Source organism: Cervus elaphus, unplaced genomic scaffold (genome assembly GCF_910594005.1).
Source record: "Cervus elaphus unplaced genomic scaffold, mCerEla1.1, whole genome shotgun sequence".
NCBI classification, from domain to species: Eukaryota; Metazoa; Chordata; class Mammalia; order Artiodactyla; family Cervidae; genus Cervus; species Cervus elaphus.
This window is the reverse complement of record NW_025316787.1, coordinates 2,667,495-2,679,453: the sequence shown is the minus strand read 5'-3', so window position 1 is coordinate 2,679,453 and position 11,959 is coordinate 2,667,495.

The following is an 11,959-nucleotide window of genomic DNA, read 5'->3' as shown; positions in this document are numbered from 1 at the left end:
TGCGAGGAGCATGAAAAGGTGTTAAAATGTCGAGGAGCATGAAAAGGTGTGAAAAATACAAGGAGCATGATAAGGTGTGAAAAATTCGAGGAACATGAAAGATGTGAAAAATAGAAGGAGCATGAAAACGTGTGAAAAATGTGAGGAGAAGGAAAAGGTGTGAAAATGTCGAGGAGCATGAAAAGGTGTCAAAAATTCGAGGAAAATGAAAAGGTGTCAAAAATTCTAGGAGCATGAAATGGTGTGAAAAATGCGAGGTGCATGAAAACGTGTGAAAATTTCTAGGAAAATGAAAAGCTGTCAAAAATTCTAGGAGCATGAAAAGGTGTGAAAAATGCGAGGAGCATGAAAAGGTGTGAAAAATCTGAGGAGCATGAAAAGTTGTGAAATATGTGGGAGCATAAAAAGGTGTGAAAAATTCGAGGAAAATGTAAAGGTGTGAAAAATACGAGGAGCATGAAAACGTGTGAAAATTTCGAGGAAAATGAAAAGCTGTCAAAATTTCTAGGAGCATGAAAAGGTGTGAAATATGTGAGGAGCATGAAAAGGTGTGAAAAATGCGAGGAGCATGAAAAGCTGTGAAAAATGGGAGAAGCATGAAAAGGTGTGAAAAATACGAGGAGCATGAAAAGGTGTGAAAAATGCGAAGAGCATGAAAAGGTGTGAAAAATGCGAGGAGCATGAAAAGGTGTGAAAATTTCGAGGAACATGAAAAGGTGTGAAAAATACGAGGAACATGAAGAGGTGTGAAAATTTCAAGGAGCATGAAAAGGTGTCAAAAATTCGAGGAGCATGAAAAGGTGTGAAAATTTCAAGGAAAATGAAAAGCTGTCAAAAATTCTAGGAGCATGAAAAGGTGTGAAATATGTGAGGAGCATGAAAAGGTGTGAAAAATGCGAGGAGCATGAAAAGGTGTGAAAAATTGGACGAACATGAAAAGGTGTGAAAAATACAAGGAGCATGAAAACGTGTGAAAATTTCGAGGAGCATGAAAAACGTGTGAAAATTTCGAGGGGAATGAAAAGGTGTAAAATTCGAGGACCATGAAAAGTTGTGAAAATTTCGAGGGGAATGAAAAGGTGTGAAAAATTCGAGGAACATGAAAAGGTGTGAAAAATACGAGGAGCATGAAAACGTGTGAAAATTTCGAGGGGAATGAAAAGGTGTAAAATTCGAGGAACATGAAAAGGTGTGAAAAATACATGGAGCATGAAAACGTGTGACATTTTCGAGGACAATGAAAAGCTGTCAAATATTCTAGGAGCATGAAAAGGTGTGAAAAATGCGAGGAGCATGAAAAGGTGTGAAAAATGCGAGGAGCATGAAAAGGTGTGAAAAATGCGAGGAACATGAAAAGGTGTGAAAAACACGAGGAGCATGAAAAGGTGTGAAAAATGCAAGGAGCATGAAAAGGTGTGGAAAATGCGAGGAGCAAAAAAAATAAAAGACGAGGAGCATGAAAAAGTGTGAAAAATACGAGGAGCATGAAAAGGTGTGAAAATTGCGAGAAGCCCGAAGAGGTGTGAAAAGTACTAGGAGCATGAAAAGGTGTGAAAAATGTGGGGAGCATAAAAAGCTGTGACAAATGCAAGGAACATGAGAAGGTGTGAAAAATGCGAGGAGCAAAAAAAAAAAAGACAAGGAGCATGAAAAAGTGTGAAAAATACGAGGAGCATGAAAAGGTGTGAAAAATGCGAGGAGCAAAAAAAAAAGACGAGGAGCATGAAAAAGTGTGAAAAATACGAGGAGCATAAAAAGGTGTGAAAAATGCAAGGAACATGAAAATCTGTGAAAAATGCGAGGAGCAAAAAAAAAAAAAAAAGACGAGGAGCATGAAAAGATGGGGAAAGTGAAAGGAGCATGAAAAGGTGTGAAAAATGAGGGGAACATAAAAAGTTGTGAAAAATGCAGGGAACATGAAAAGGTGTGAAAATGCAAGGAGCAAAAAAAAAAGACGAGGAGCATGAAAAGGTGTGAAAAATGTGGGGAGCATAAAAAGGTGTGAAAAATGCAAGGAACATGACAAGTGTGAAAAATGCGAGGAGCATGAAAATGTGTGAAAAATGCGAGGAGCATGAAAAGGTGTGAAAAATGAAAGGAGCATGAAAAGGTGTGAAAAATGCGAGGAGCATTAAAAGGTGTGAAAAATGCGAGAAGTATGAAAACGTGTGAAAAATGCAAGGAGCATGAAAACGTGTGAAAATGTCGAGGAGCATGAAAAGGTGTCAAAAATTCGAGGACAATGAAAAGCTGTCAAAAATTCTAGGAGCATGAAAAGGTGTGAAAAATGCGAGGAGCATGAAAAGGTGTGAAAAATGTGAGGAGCATGAAAAGTTGTGAAAAATGTAGGGAGCTTAAAAAGGTGTGAAAAATTCGAGGAAAATGAAAAGGTGTGAAAAATACAAGGAGCATGAAAAGCTGTGAAAAATGCGAGGAGAATGAAAAGGTGTGAAAATTGCGAGAAGCCCGAAGAGGTGTGAAAAGTACTAGGAGCATGAAAAGGTGTGAAAAATGTGGGGAGCATAAAAATCTGTGACAAATGCAAGGAACATGAGAAGGTGTGAAAATGCGAGGAGCAAAAAAAAAAAAAGACAAGGAGCATGAAAAAGTGTGAAAAATACGAGGAGCATGAAAAGGTGTGAAAAATGCGAAGAGCAAAAAAAAAAAGACGAGGAGCATGAAAAGGTGTGAAAAATACAAGGAGCATGAAAACGTGTGAAAATTTCGAGGAAAATGAAAAGCTGTCAAAATTTTAGGAGCATGAAAAGCTGTCAAAAATTCTAGGAGCATGAAAAGGTGTGAAATATGCGAGGAGCATGAAAACGTGTGAAAAATGTGAGGAGAATGAAAAGGTGTGAAAATGTCGAGGAGCATGAAAAGGTGTGAAAAATGCGAAGACCATGAAAAGGTGTGAAAAATGCGAGGAGCATGAAAAGGTGTGAAAAGTGAGAGGAGCATGAAAAGGTGTGAAAAATTCGAGGAGAATGAAAAGGTGTGAAAAATTCGAGGAACATGAAAAGGTGTGAAAAACACGAGGAGCATGAAAAGGTGTGAAAATGTCGAGGAACATGAAAAGGTGTGAAAAATACGAGGAGCATGAAAACGTGTGAAAATTTCGAGGAAAATGAAAAGCTGTCAAAATTTTAGGAGCATGAAAAGCTGTCAAAAAATCTAGGAGCATCAAAAGGTGTGAAAAATGTGAGGAGGTTGAAAAGGTATGAAAAATGCGAGGAGCAAAAAAAAAAAGACGAGGAGCATGAAAAGTTGTGAAAAATACAAGGAGCATGAAAACGTGTGAAAAATGTGAGGAGAATGAAAAGGTGTGAAAATGTCGAGGAGCATGAAAAGGTGTCAAAAATTCGAGGAAAATGAAAAGCTGTCAAATTCTAGGACCATGAATTGGTGTGAAAAATGCGAGGTGCATGAAAACGTGTGAAAATTTCTAGGAAAATGAAAAGCTGTCAAAAATTCTAGGAGCATGAAAAGGTGTGAAAAATGCGAGGAGCATGAAAAGGTGTGAAAAATGTGAGGAGCATGAAAAGTTGTGAAAAATGTGGGGAGCATAAAAAGGTGTGAAAAAATCGAGGAAAATGTAAAGGTGTGAAAAATACGAGGAGCATGAAATCGTGTGAAAATTTCGAGGAAAATGAAAAGCTGTCAAAAATTCTAGGAGCATGAAAAGGTGTGAAATATGCGAGGAGCATGAAAAGGTGTGAAAAATGCGAGGAGCATGAAAAGGTGTGAAAAATGCAAAGAGCATGAAAAGGTGTGAAAAATGCGAGGAGCATGAAAAGGTGTGAAAAATTGGAGGAACATGAAAAGGTGTGAAAAATAGAAGGAGCATGAAAACGTGTGAAAATTTCGAGGAGCATGAAAACGTGTGAAAATTTCGAGGACAATGAAAAGCTGTCAAAAATTTTATTAGCATGAAAAGGTGTGAAAAATGCGAGGAGCATGAAAAGGTGTGAAAAGTTAGAGGAGCTTGAAAAGGTGTGAAAAATGCGAGGAGTATGAAAAGGTGTGAAAAATTCGAGGAACATGAAAAGGTGTGAAAAATACGAAAAGCATGAAAAGGTTTGAAAATGTCGAGGAGCATGAAAAGGTATGAAAATTGCGAGGAGCCTGAAAAGGTGTGAAAAATGTGAGGAGCATGAAAAGGTGTGAAAAATGCGAGGAGCATGAAAAGGTGTGAAAAATGTGAGGAGCATGAAAAGGTGTGAATAATGCGAGGAGCATGAAAAGGTGTGAAAAATGTGAGGAGCATGAAAAGGTGTGAAAAATGCGAGGAGCATGAAAAGGTGTGAAAAATGCAAGGAGCATGAAAATGTGTGAAAAATGTGAGGAGCATGAGAAGGTGTGAAAAATGCAAGGAGCATGAAAAGGTGTGAAAAATGCGAGGAGCATGAAAAGGTGTGAAAATGTCGAGGAGCATGAAAAGGTGTCAAAAATTCGAGGAGCATGAAAAGGTGTGAAAAATGCGAGGAGCATGAAAAGGTGTGAAAATGTCGAGGAGCAGGAAAAGTTGTCAAAAATTCGAGGACCATGAAAAGGTGTGAAAAATTCGAGGAACATGAAAAGGTGTGAAAAATACATGGAGCATGAAAACGTGTGACATTTTCGAGGACAGTGAAAAGCTGTCAAATATTCTAGGAGCATGAAAAGATGTGAAAAATGCGAGGAGCATGAAAAGGTGTGAAAATTGCGAGAAGCCCGAAGAGGTGTGAAAAATACTAGGAGCATGAAAAGGTGTGAAAAATGTGGGGAGCATAAAAAGGTGTGACAAATGCAAGGAATATGAGAAGGTGTGAAAAATGCGAGGAGCAAAAAAAAAATAGAGGAGGAGCATGAAAAGGTGTGAAAATTGCGAGGAGCATGAAAAGGTGTGAAAAATGCGAGGAGCAAAAAAAAAAAAAAGACGAGGAGCATGAAAAGATGGGGAAAGTGAAAGGAGCATGAAAAGGTGTGAAAAATGTGGGGAACATAAAAAGTTGTGAAAAATGCAGGGAACATGAAAAGGTGTGAAAATGCAAGGAGCAAAAAAAAAAGACGAGGAGCATGAAAAGGTGTGAAAAATGCGAGGAGCATGAAAAGGTGTGAAAAATGTGAGGAGCATGAAAAGTTGTGAAAAATGTAGGGAGCTTACAAAGGTGTGAAAATTTCGAGGAAAATGAAAAGCTGTCAAAAATTCTAGGAGCATCAAAAGGTGTGAAAAATGTGAGGAGGATGAAAAGGTGTGAAAAATGCGAGGAGCATGAAAAGGTGAAATATGCGAGGAGCATGAAAAGGTGTGAAAAATGTGAGGAGAATGAAAAGGTATGAAAAATACGAGGACCATGAAAAGTTGTGAAAATTTCGAGGGGAATGAAAAGGTGTGAAAAATTCGAGGAACATGAAAAGGTGTGAAAAATACGAGGAGCATGAAAACATGTGAAAATTTCGAGGAAAATGAAAAGCTGTCAAAATTTTAGGAGCATGAAAAGGTGTGAAAAATGCGAGGACCATGAAAAGGTGTGAAAAATGCGAGGAGCATGAAAAGGTGTGAAAACTGAGAAGAGCATGAAAGGGTGTGAAAAATGCGAGGAGCATGAAAAGGTGTGAAAAACACGAGGAACATGAAAAGCTGTGAAAAACACGAGGAGCATGAAAAGGTGTGAAAATGTCGAGGAGCATGAAAAGGTGTAAAAAATGTGAGGAGCATGAAAAGGTGTAAAAAATACAAGGAACATTAAAACGTGTGAAAAATGCAAGGAGCAAAAAAAAAAAAGCCGAAGAACATGAAAAGGTGTGAAAAATGCGAGGAGCATGAAAAGGTGTGAAAAATGAGAGGAGCAAAAAAAAAAAAAAGATGAAGAGCCTGAAAAGGTATGAAAAATGCGAGGAGCATGAAAAGGTGTAAAAAATGCGAGGAGCATAAAAAGGTGTGAAAAGTGAGAGGAGCATGAAAAGGTGTGAAAAGTGAGAGGAGCATGAAAAGGTGTGAAAAATGAAAGGAGCATGAAATGGTGTGAAAAATACGAGGAGCATGAAAACGTGTGAAAATTTCGAGGAAAATGAAAAGCTGTCAAAATTTTAGGATTATGAAAAGGTGTGAAAAATGCGAGGACCATGAAAAGGTGTGAAAAATGCGAGGAGCATGAAAAGGTGTGAAAAACACGAGGAGCATGAAAAGGTGTGAAAATGTCGAGGAGCATGAAAAGGTGTGAAAATTGCGAGGAGCCTGAAAAGGTTTGAAAAATGTGAGAGGCAGGAAAAGGTGTGAAAAATCCGAGGAGCATGAAAAGGTGTAAAAAATGTGAGGAGCATGAAAAGGTGTAAAAAATGCGAGGATCATGAAATGGTGTGAAAAATTCGAGAAACATGAAAAGGTGTGAAAAATACAAGGAGCAGGAAAACGTGTGAAAATTTCGAGGAAAATGAAAAGCTGTCAAAAATTCTAGGAGCATGTAAAGGTGTGAAAAATTCGAGGAACTTAAAAAGTTTGAAAATTGCGAGGAGCCTGAAAAGGTGTGAAAAATGCGAGGAGCATGAAAAGGTGTGAAAAATGTGAGGAGCATGAAAAGGTGTGAAAAATGCGAGGAGCAGGAAAAGGTGTGAAAAATGTGGGGAGCATAAAAAGGTGTGAAAAATACAAGGAACATTAAAACGTGTGAAAAATGAAAGGAGCAAAAAAAAAAAAAGCCGAGGAACATGAAAAGGTGTGAAAAATGCGAGGAGCATGAAAAGGTGTAAAAAATGCGAGGAGCATAAAAAGGTGTGAAAAGTGAGAGGAGCATGAAAAGGTGTGAAAAGTGAGAGGAGCATGAAAAGGTGTGAAAAATGAAAGGAGCATGAAAAGGTGTGAAAAATGCGAGGAGCATTAAAAGGTGTGAAAAATGCGAGAAGCATGAAAACGTGTGAAAAATGCAAGGAGCATGAAAACGTGTGAACATGTCGAGGAGCATGAAAAGGTGTCAAAAATTCGAGGAAAATGAAAAGCTGTCAAAAATTCTAGGAGCATGAAAAGGTGTGAAAAATAGGAGGAGCATGAAAAGGTGTGAAAAATACAAGGAACATTAAAACGTGTGAAAAATGCAAGGAGCAAAAAAAAAAAAGCCAAGGAACATGAAAAGGTGTGAAAAATGCGAGGAGCATGAAAAGGTGTAAAAAATGCGAGGAGCATAAAAAGGTGTGAAAAGTGAGAGGAGCATGAAAAGGTGTGAAAAGTGAGAGGAGCATGAAAAGGTGTGAAAAATGCGAGGAACATGAAAAGGTGTGAAAAATGCGAGGATCATTAAAAGGTGTGAAAATTGCGACGAGCCCGAAAAGGTGTGAAAAATTCTAGGAGCATGAAAAGGTGTGAAAAATGCGAGGAGCATGAAAAGGTGTCAAAAATGCGAAGAGCAAAAAAAAAAAAGACGAGGTGCATGAAAAGGTTTGAAAAATGCAAGGAGCATGAAAATGTGTGAAAAATAAGAGGAGCATGAGAAGGTGTGAAAAATGCAAGGAGCATGAAAAGGTGTGAAAAATGTGAGGACCATGAAAAGGTGTTAAAATGTCGAGGAGCATGAAAAGGTGTCAAAAATTCGAGGAGCATGATAAGGTGTGAAAAATTCGAGGAACATGAAAAGGTGTGAAAAATACAAGGAGCATGAAAACGTGTGAAAAATGTGAGAAGAATGAAAAGGTGTGCAAATGTCGAGAAGCATGAAAAGGTGTCAAAAATTCGAGGAAAATGAAAAGCTGTCAAAAATTCTAGGAGCATGAAATGGTGTGAAAAATGCGAGGTGCATGAAAACGTGTGAAAATTTCTAGGAAATTGAAAAGCTGTCAAAAATTCTAGGAGCATGAAAAGGTGTGAAATATGCGAGGAGCATGAAAAGGTGTGAAAAATGCGAAGAGCATGTAAAGGTGTGAAAAATGCGAGGAGCATGAAAAGGTGTGAAAATTTCGAGGAACATGAAAAGGTGTGAAAAATTCGAGGAACATGAAAAGGTGTGAAAAATACATGGAGCATGAAAACGTGTGACATTTTTGAGGACAGTGAAAAGCTGTCAAATATTCTAGGAGCATGAAAAGGTGTGAAAAATGCGAGGAGCATGAAAAGGTGTGAAAATTGCGAGAAGCCCGAAGAGGTGTGAAAAGTACTAGGAGCATGAGAAGGTGTGAAAAATGCGAGGAGCAAAAAAAAAAAAGACGAGGAGCATGAAAAAGTGTGAAAAATACGAGGAGCATGAAAAGGTGTGAAAAATGCGAGGAGCAAAAAAAAAAGACGAGGAGCATGAAAAGGTGTGAAAAATACGAGGAGCATAAAAAGGTGTGAAAAATGCAAGGAACATGAAAAGCTGTGAAAAATGCGAGGAGCAAAAAAAAAATAGAGGAGGAGCATGAAAAGGTGTGAAAATTGCGAGGAGCATGAAAAGGTGTGAAAAATGCGAGGAACATGAAAAGGTGTGAGAAATGCGAATAGCAAAAAAAAAAAAAAGACAAGGAGCATGAAAATGTGTGGAAAATGCGAGGGGCATGAAAAGGTGTGAAAAATGAAAGGAGCATGAAAATGTGTGAAAAATGTGGGGAGCATAAAAAGTTGTGAAAAATGCAGGGAACATGAAAAGGTGTGAAAATGCGAGGAGCAAAAAAAAACAGACGAGGAGCATGAAAAGGTGTGAAAAATGTGGGGAGCATAAAAAGGTGTGAAAAATGCAAGGAACATGACAAGTGTGAAAAATGCGAGGAGCATGAAAATGTGTGAAAAATGCGAGGAGCATGAAAAGGTGTGAAAAATGAAAGGAGCATGAAAAGGTGTGAAAAATGCGAGGAGCATGAAAAGGTGTAAAAAATGCGAGAAGCATAAAAAGGTGTGAAAAGTGAGAGGAGCATGAAAAGGTGTGAAAAGTGAGAGGAGCATGAAAAGGTGTGAAAAATGAAAGGAGCATGAAAAGGTGTGAAAAATGCGAGGAGCATTAAAAGGTGTGAAAAATGCGAGAAGCATGAAAACGTGTGAAAAATGCAAGGAGCATGAAAACGTGTGAAAATGTCGAGGAGCATGAAAAGGTGTCAAAAATTCGAGGAAAATGAAAAGCTGTCAAAAATTCTAGGAGCATGAAAAGGTGTGAAAAATAGGAGGAGCATGAAAAGGTGTGAAAAATGTGAGGAGCATGAAAAGTTGTGAAAAATGTAGGGAGCTTAAAAAGGTGTGAAAAATTCGAGGAAAATGAAAAGGTGTGAAAAATACAAGGAGCATGAAAACGTGTGAAAATTTCGAGGAAAATGAAAAGCTGTCAAAAATTCTAGGAGCATCAAAAGGTGTGAAAAATGTGAGGAGGATGAAAAGGTGTGAAAAATGCGAAGAGCATGAAAAGGTGTGAAAAATACAAGGAACATTAAAACGTGTGAAAAATGCAAGGAGCAAAAAAAAAAAAAGCCAAGGAACATGAAAAGGTGTGAAAAATGCGAGGAGCATGAAAAGGTGTAAAAAATGCGAGGAGCATAAAAAGGTGTGAAAAGTGAGAGGAGCATGAAAAGGTGTGAAAAGTGAGAGGAGCATGAAAAGGTGTGAAAAATGCGAGGAACATGAAAAGGTGTGAAAAATGCGAGGATCATTAAAAGGTGTGAAAATTGCGACGAGCCCGAAAAGGTGTGAAAAATTCTAGGAGCATGAAAAGGTGTGAAAAATGCGAGGAGCATGAAAAGGTGTGAAAAATGCGAGGAGCATGAAAAGGTGTCAAAAATGCGAAGAGCAAAAAAAAAAAAAACGACGAGGATCATGAAAAGGTGTGAAAAATGCGAGGAGCATGAAAAGGTGTCAAAAATGCGAAGAGCAAAAAAAAAAAAGACGAGGTGCATGAAAAGGTGTGAAAAATGCAAGGAGCATGAAAATGTGTGAAAAATAAGAGGAGCATGAGAAGGTGTGAAAAATGCAAGGAGCATGAAAAGGTGTGAAAAATGTGAGGACCATGAAAAGGTGTTAAAATGTCGAGGAGCATGAAAAGGTGTCAAAAATTCGAGGAGCATGATAAGGTGTGAAAAATTCGAGGAACATGAAAACGTGTGAAAAATACAAGGAGCATGAAAACGTGTGAAAAATGTGAGAAGAATGAAAAGGTGTGCAAATGTCGAGAAGCATGAAAAGGTGTCAAAAATTCGAGGAAAATGAAAAGCTGTCAAAAATTCTAGGAGCATGAAATGGTGTGAAAAATGCGAGGTGCATGAAAACGTGTGAAAATTTCTAGGAAATTGAAAAGCTGTCAAAAATTCTAGGAGCATGAAAAGGTGTGAAATATGCGAGGAGCATGAAAAGGTGTGAAAAATGCGAAGAGCATGTAAAGGTGTGAAAAATGCGAGGAGCATGAAAAGGTGTGAAAATTTCGAGGAACATGAAAAGGTGTGAAAAATTCGAGGAACATAAAAAGGTGTGAAAAATACATGGAGCATGAAAACGTGTGACATTTTTGAGGACAGTGAAAAGCTGTCAAATATTCTAGGAGCATGAAAAGGTGTGAAAAATGCGAGGAGCATGAAAAGGTGTGAAAATTGCGAGAAGCCCGAAGAGGTTTGAAAAGTACTAGGAGCATGAGAAGGTGTGAAAAATGCGAGGAGCAAAAAAAAAAAAGACGAGGAGCATGAAAAAGTGTGAAAAATACGAGGAGCATGAAAAGGTGTGAAAAATGCGAGGAGCAAAAAAAAAAGACGAGGAGCATGAAAAGGTGTGAAAAATACGAGGAGCATAAAAAGGTGTGAAAAATGCAAGGAACATGAAAAGCTGTGAAAAATGCGAGGAGCAAAAAAAAAATAGAGGAGGAGCATGAAAAGGTGTGAAAATTGCGAGGAGCATGAAAAGGTGTGAAAAATGCGAGGAACATGAAAAGGTGTGAGAAATGCGAATAGCAAAAAAAAAAAAAGACAAGGAGCATGAAAATGTGTGGAAAATGCGAGGGGCATGAAAAGGTGTGAAAAATGAAAGGAGCATGAAAATGTGTGAAAAATGTGGGGAGCATAAAAAGTTGTGAAAAATGCAGGGAACATGAAAAGGTGTGAAAATGCGAGGAGCAAAAAAAACAGACGAGGAGCATGAAAAGGTGTGAAAAATGTGGGGAGCATAAAAAGGTGTGAAAAATGCAAGGAACATGACAAGTGTGAAAAATGCGAGGAGCATGAAAATGTGTGAAAAATGCGAGGAGCATGAAAAGGTGTGAAAAATGAAAGGAGCATGAAAAGGTGTGAAAAATGCGAGGAGCATGAAAAGGTGTAAAAAATGCGAGAAGCATAAAAAGGTGTGAAAAGTGAGAGGAGCATGAAAAGGTGTGAAAAGTGAGAGGAGCATGAAAAGGTGTGAAAAATGAAAGGAGCATGAAAAGGTGTGAAAAATGCGAGGAGCATGAAAAGGTGTGAAAAATGCGAGGAGCATGAAAAGGTGTGAAAAATGCAAGGAGCATGAAAACGTGTGAAAATGTCGAGGAGCATGAAAAGGTGTCAAAAATTCGAGGAAAATGAAAAGCTGTCAAAAATTCTAGGAGCATGAAAAGGTGTGAAAAATAGGAGGAGCATGAAAAGGTGTGAAAAATGTGAGGAGCATGAAAAGGTGTGAAAAATGTAGGGAGCTTAAAAAGGTGTGAAAAATTCGAGGAAAATGAAAAGGTGTGAAAAATACAAGGAGCATGAAAACGTGTGAAAATTTCGAGGAAAATGAAAAGCTGTCAAAAATTCTAGGAGCATCAAAAGGTGTGAAAAATGGGAGGAGGATGAAAAGGTGTGAAAAATGCGAAGAGCATGAAAAGGTGTGAAAAATACAAGGAACATTAAAACGTGTGAAAAATGCAAGGAGCAAAAAAAAAAAAGCCAAGGAACATGAAAAGGTGTGAAAAATGCGAGGAGCATGAAAAGGTGTAAAAAATGCGAGGAGCATAAAAAGGTGTGAAAAGTGAGAGGAGCATGAAAAGGTGTGAAAAGTGAGAGGAGCATGAAAAGGTGTGAAAAATGCGAG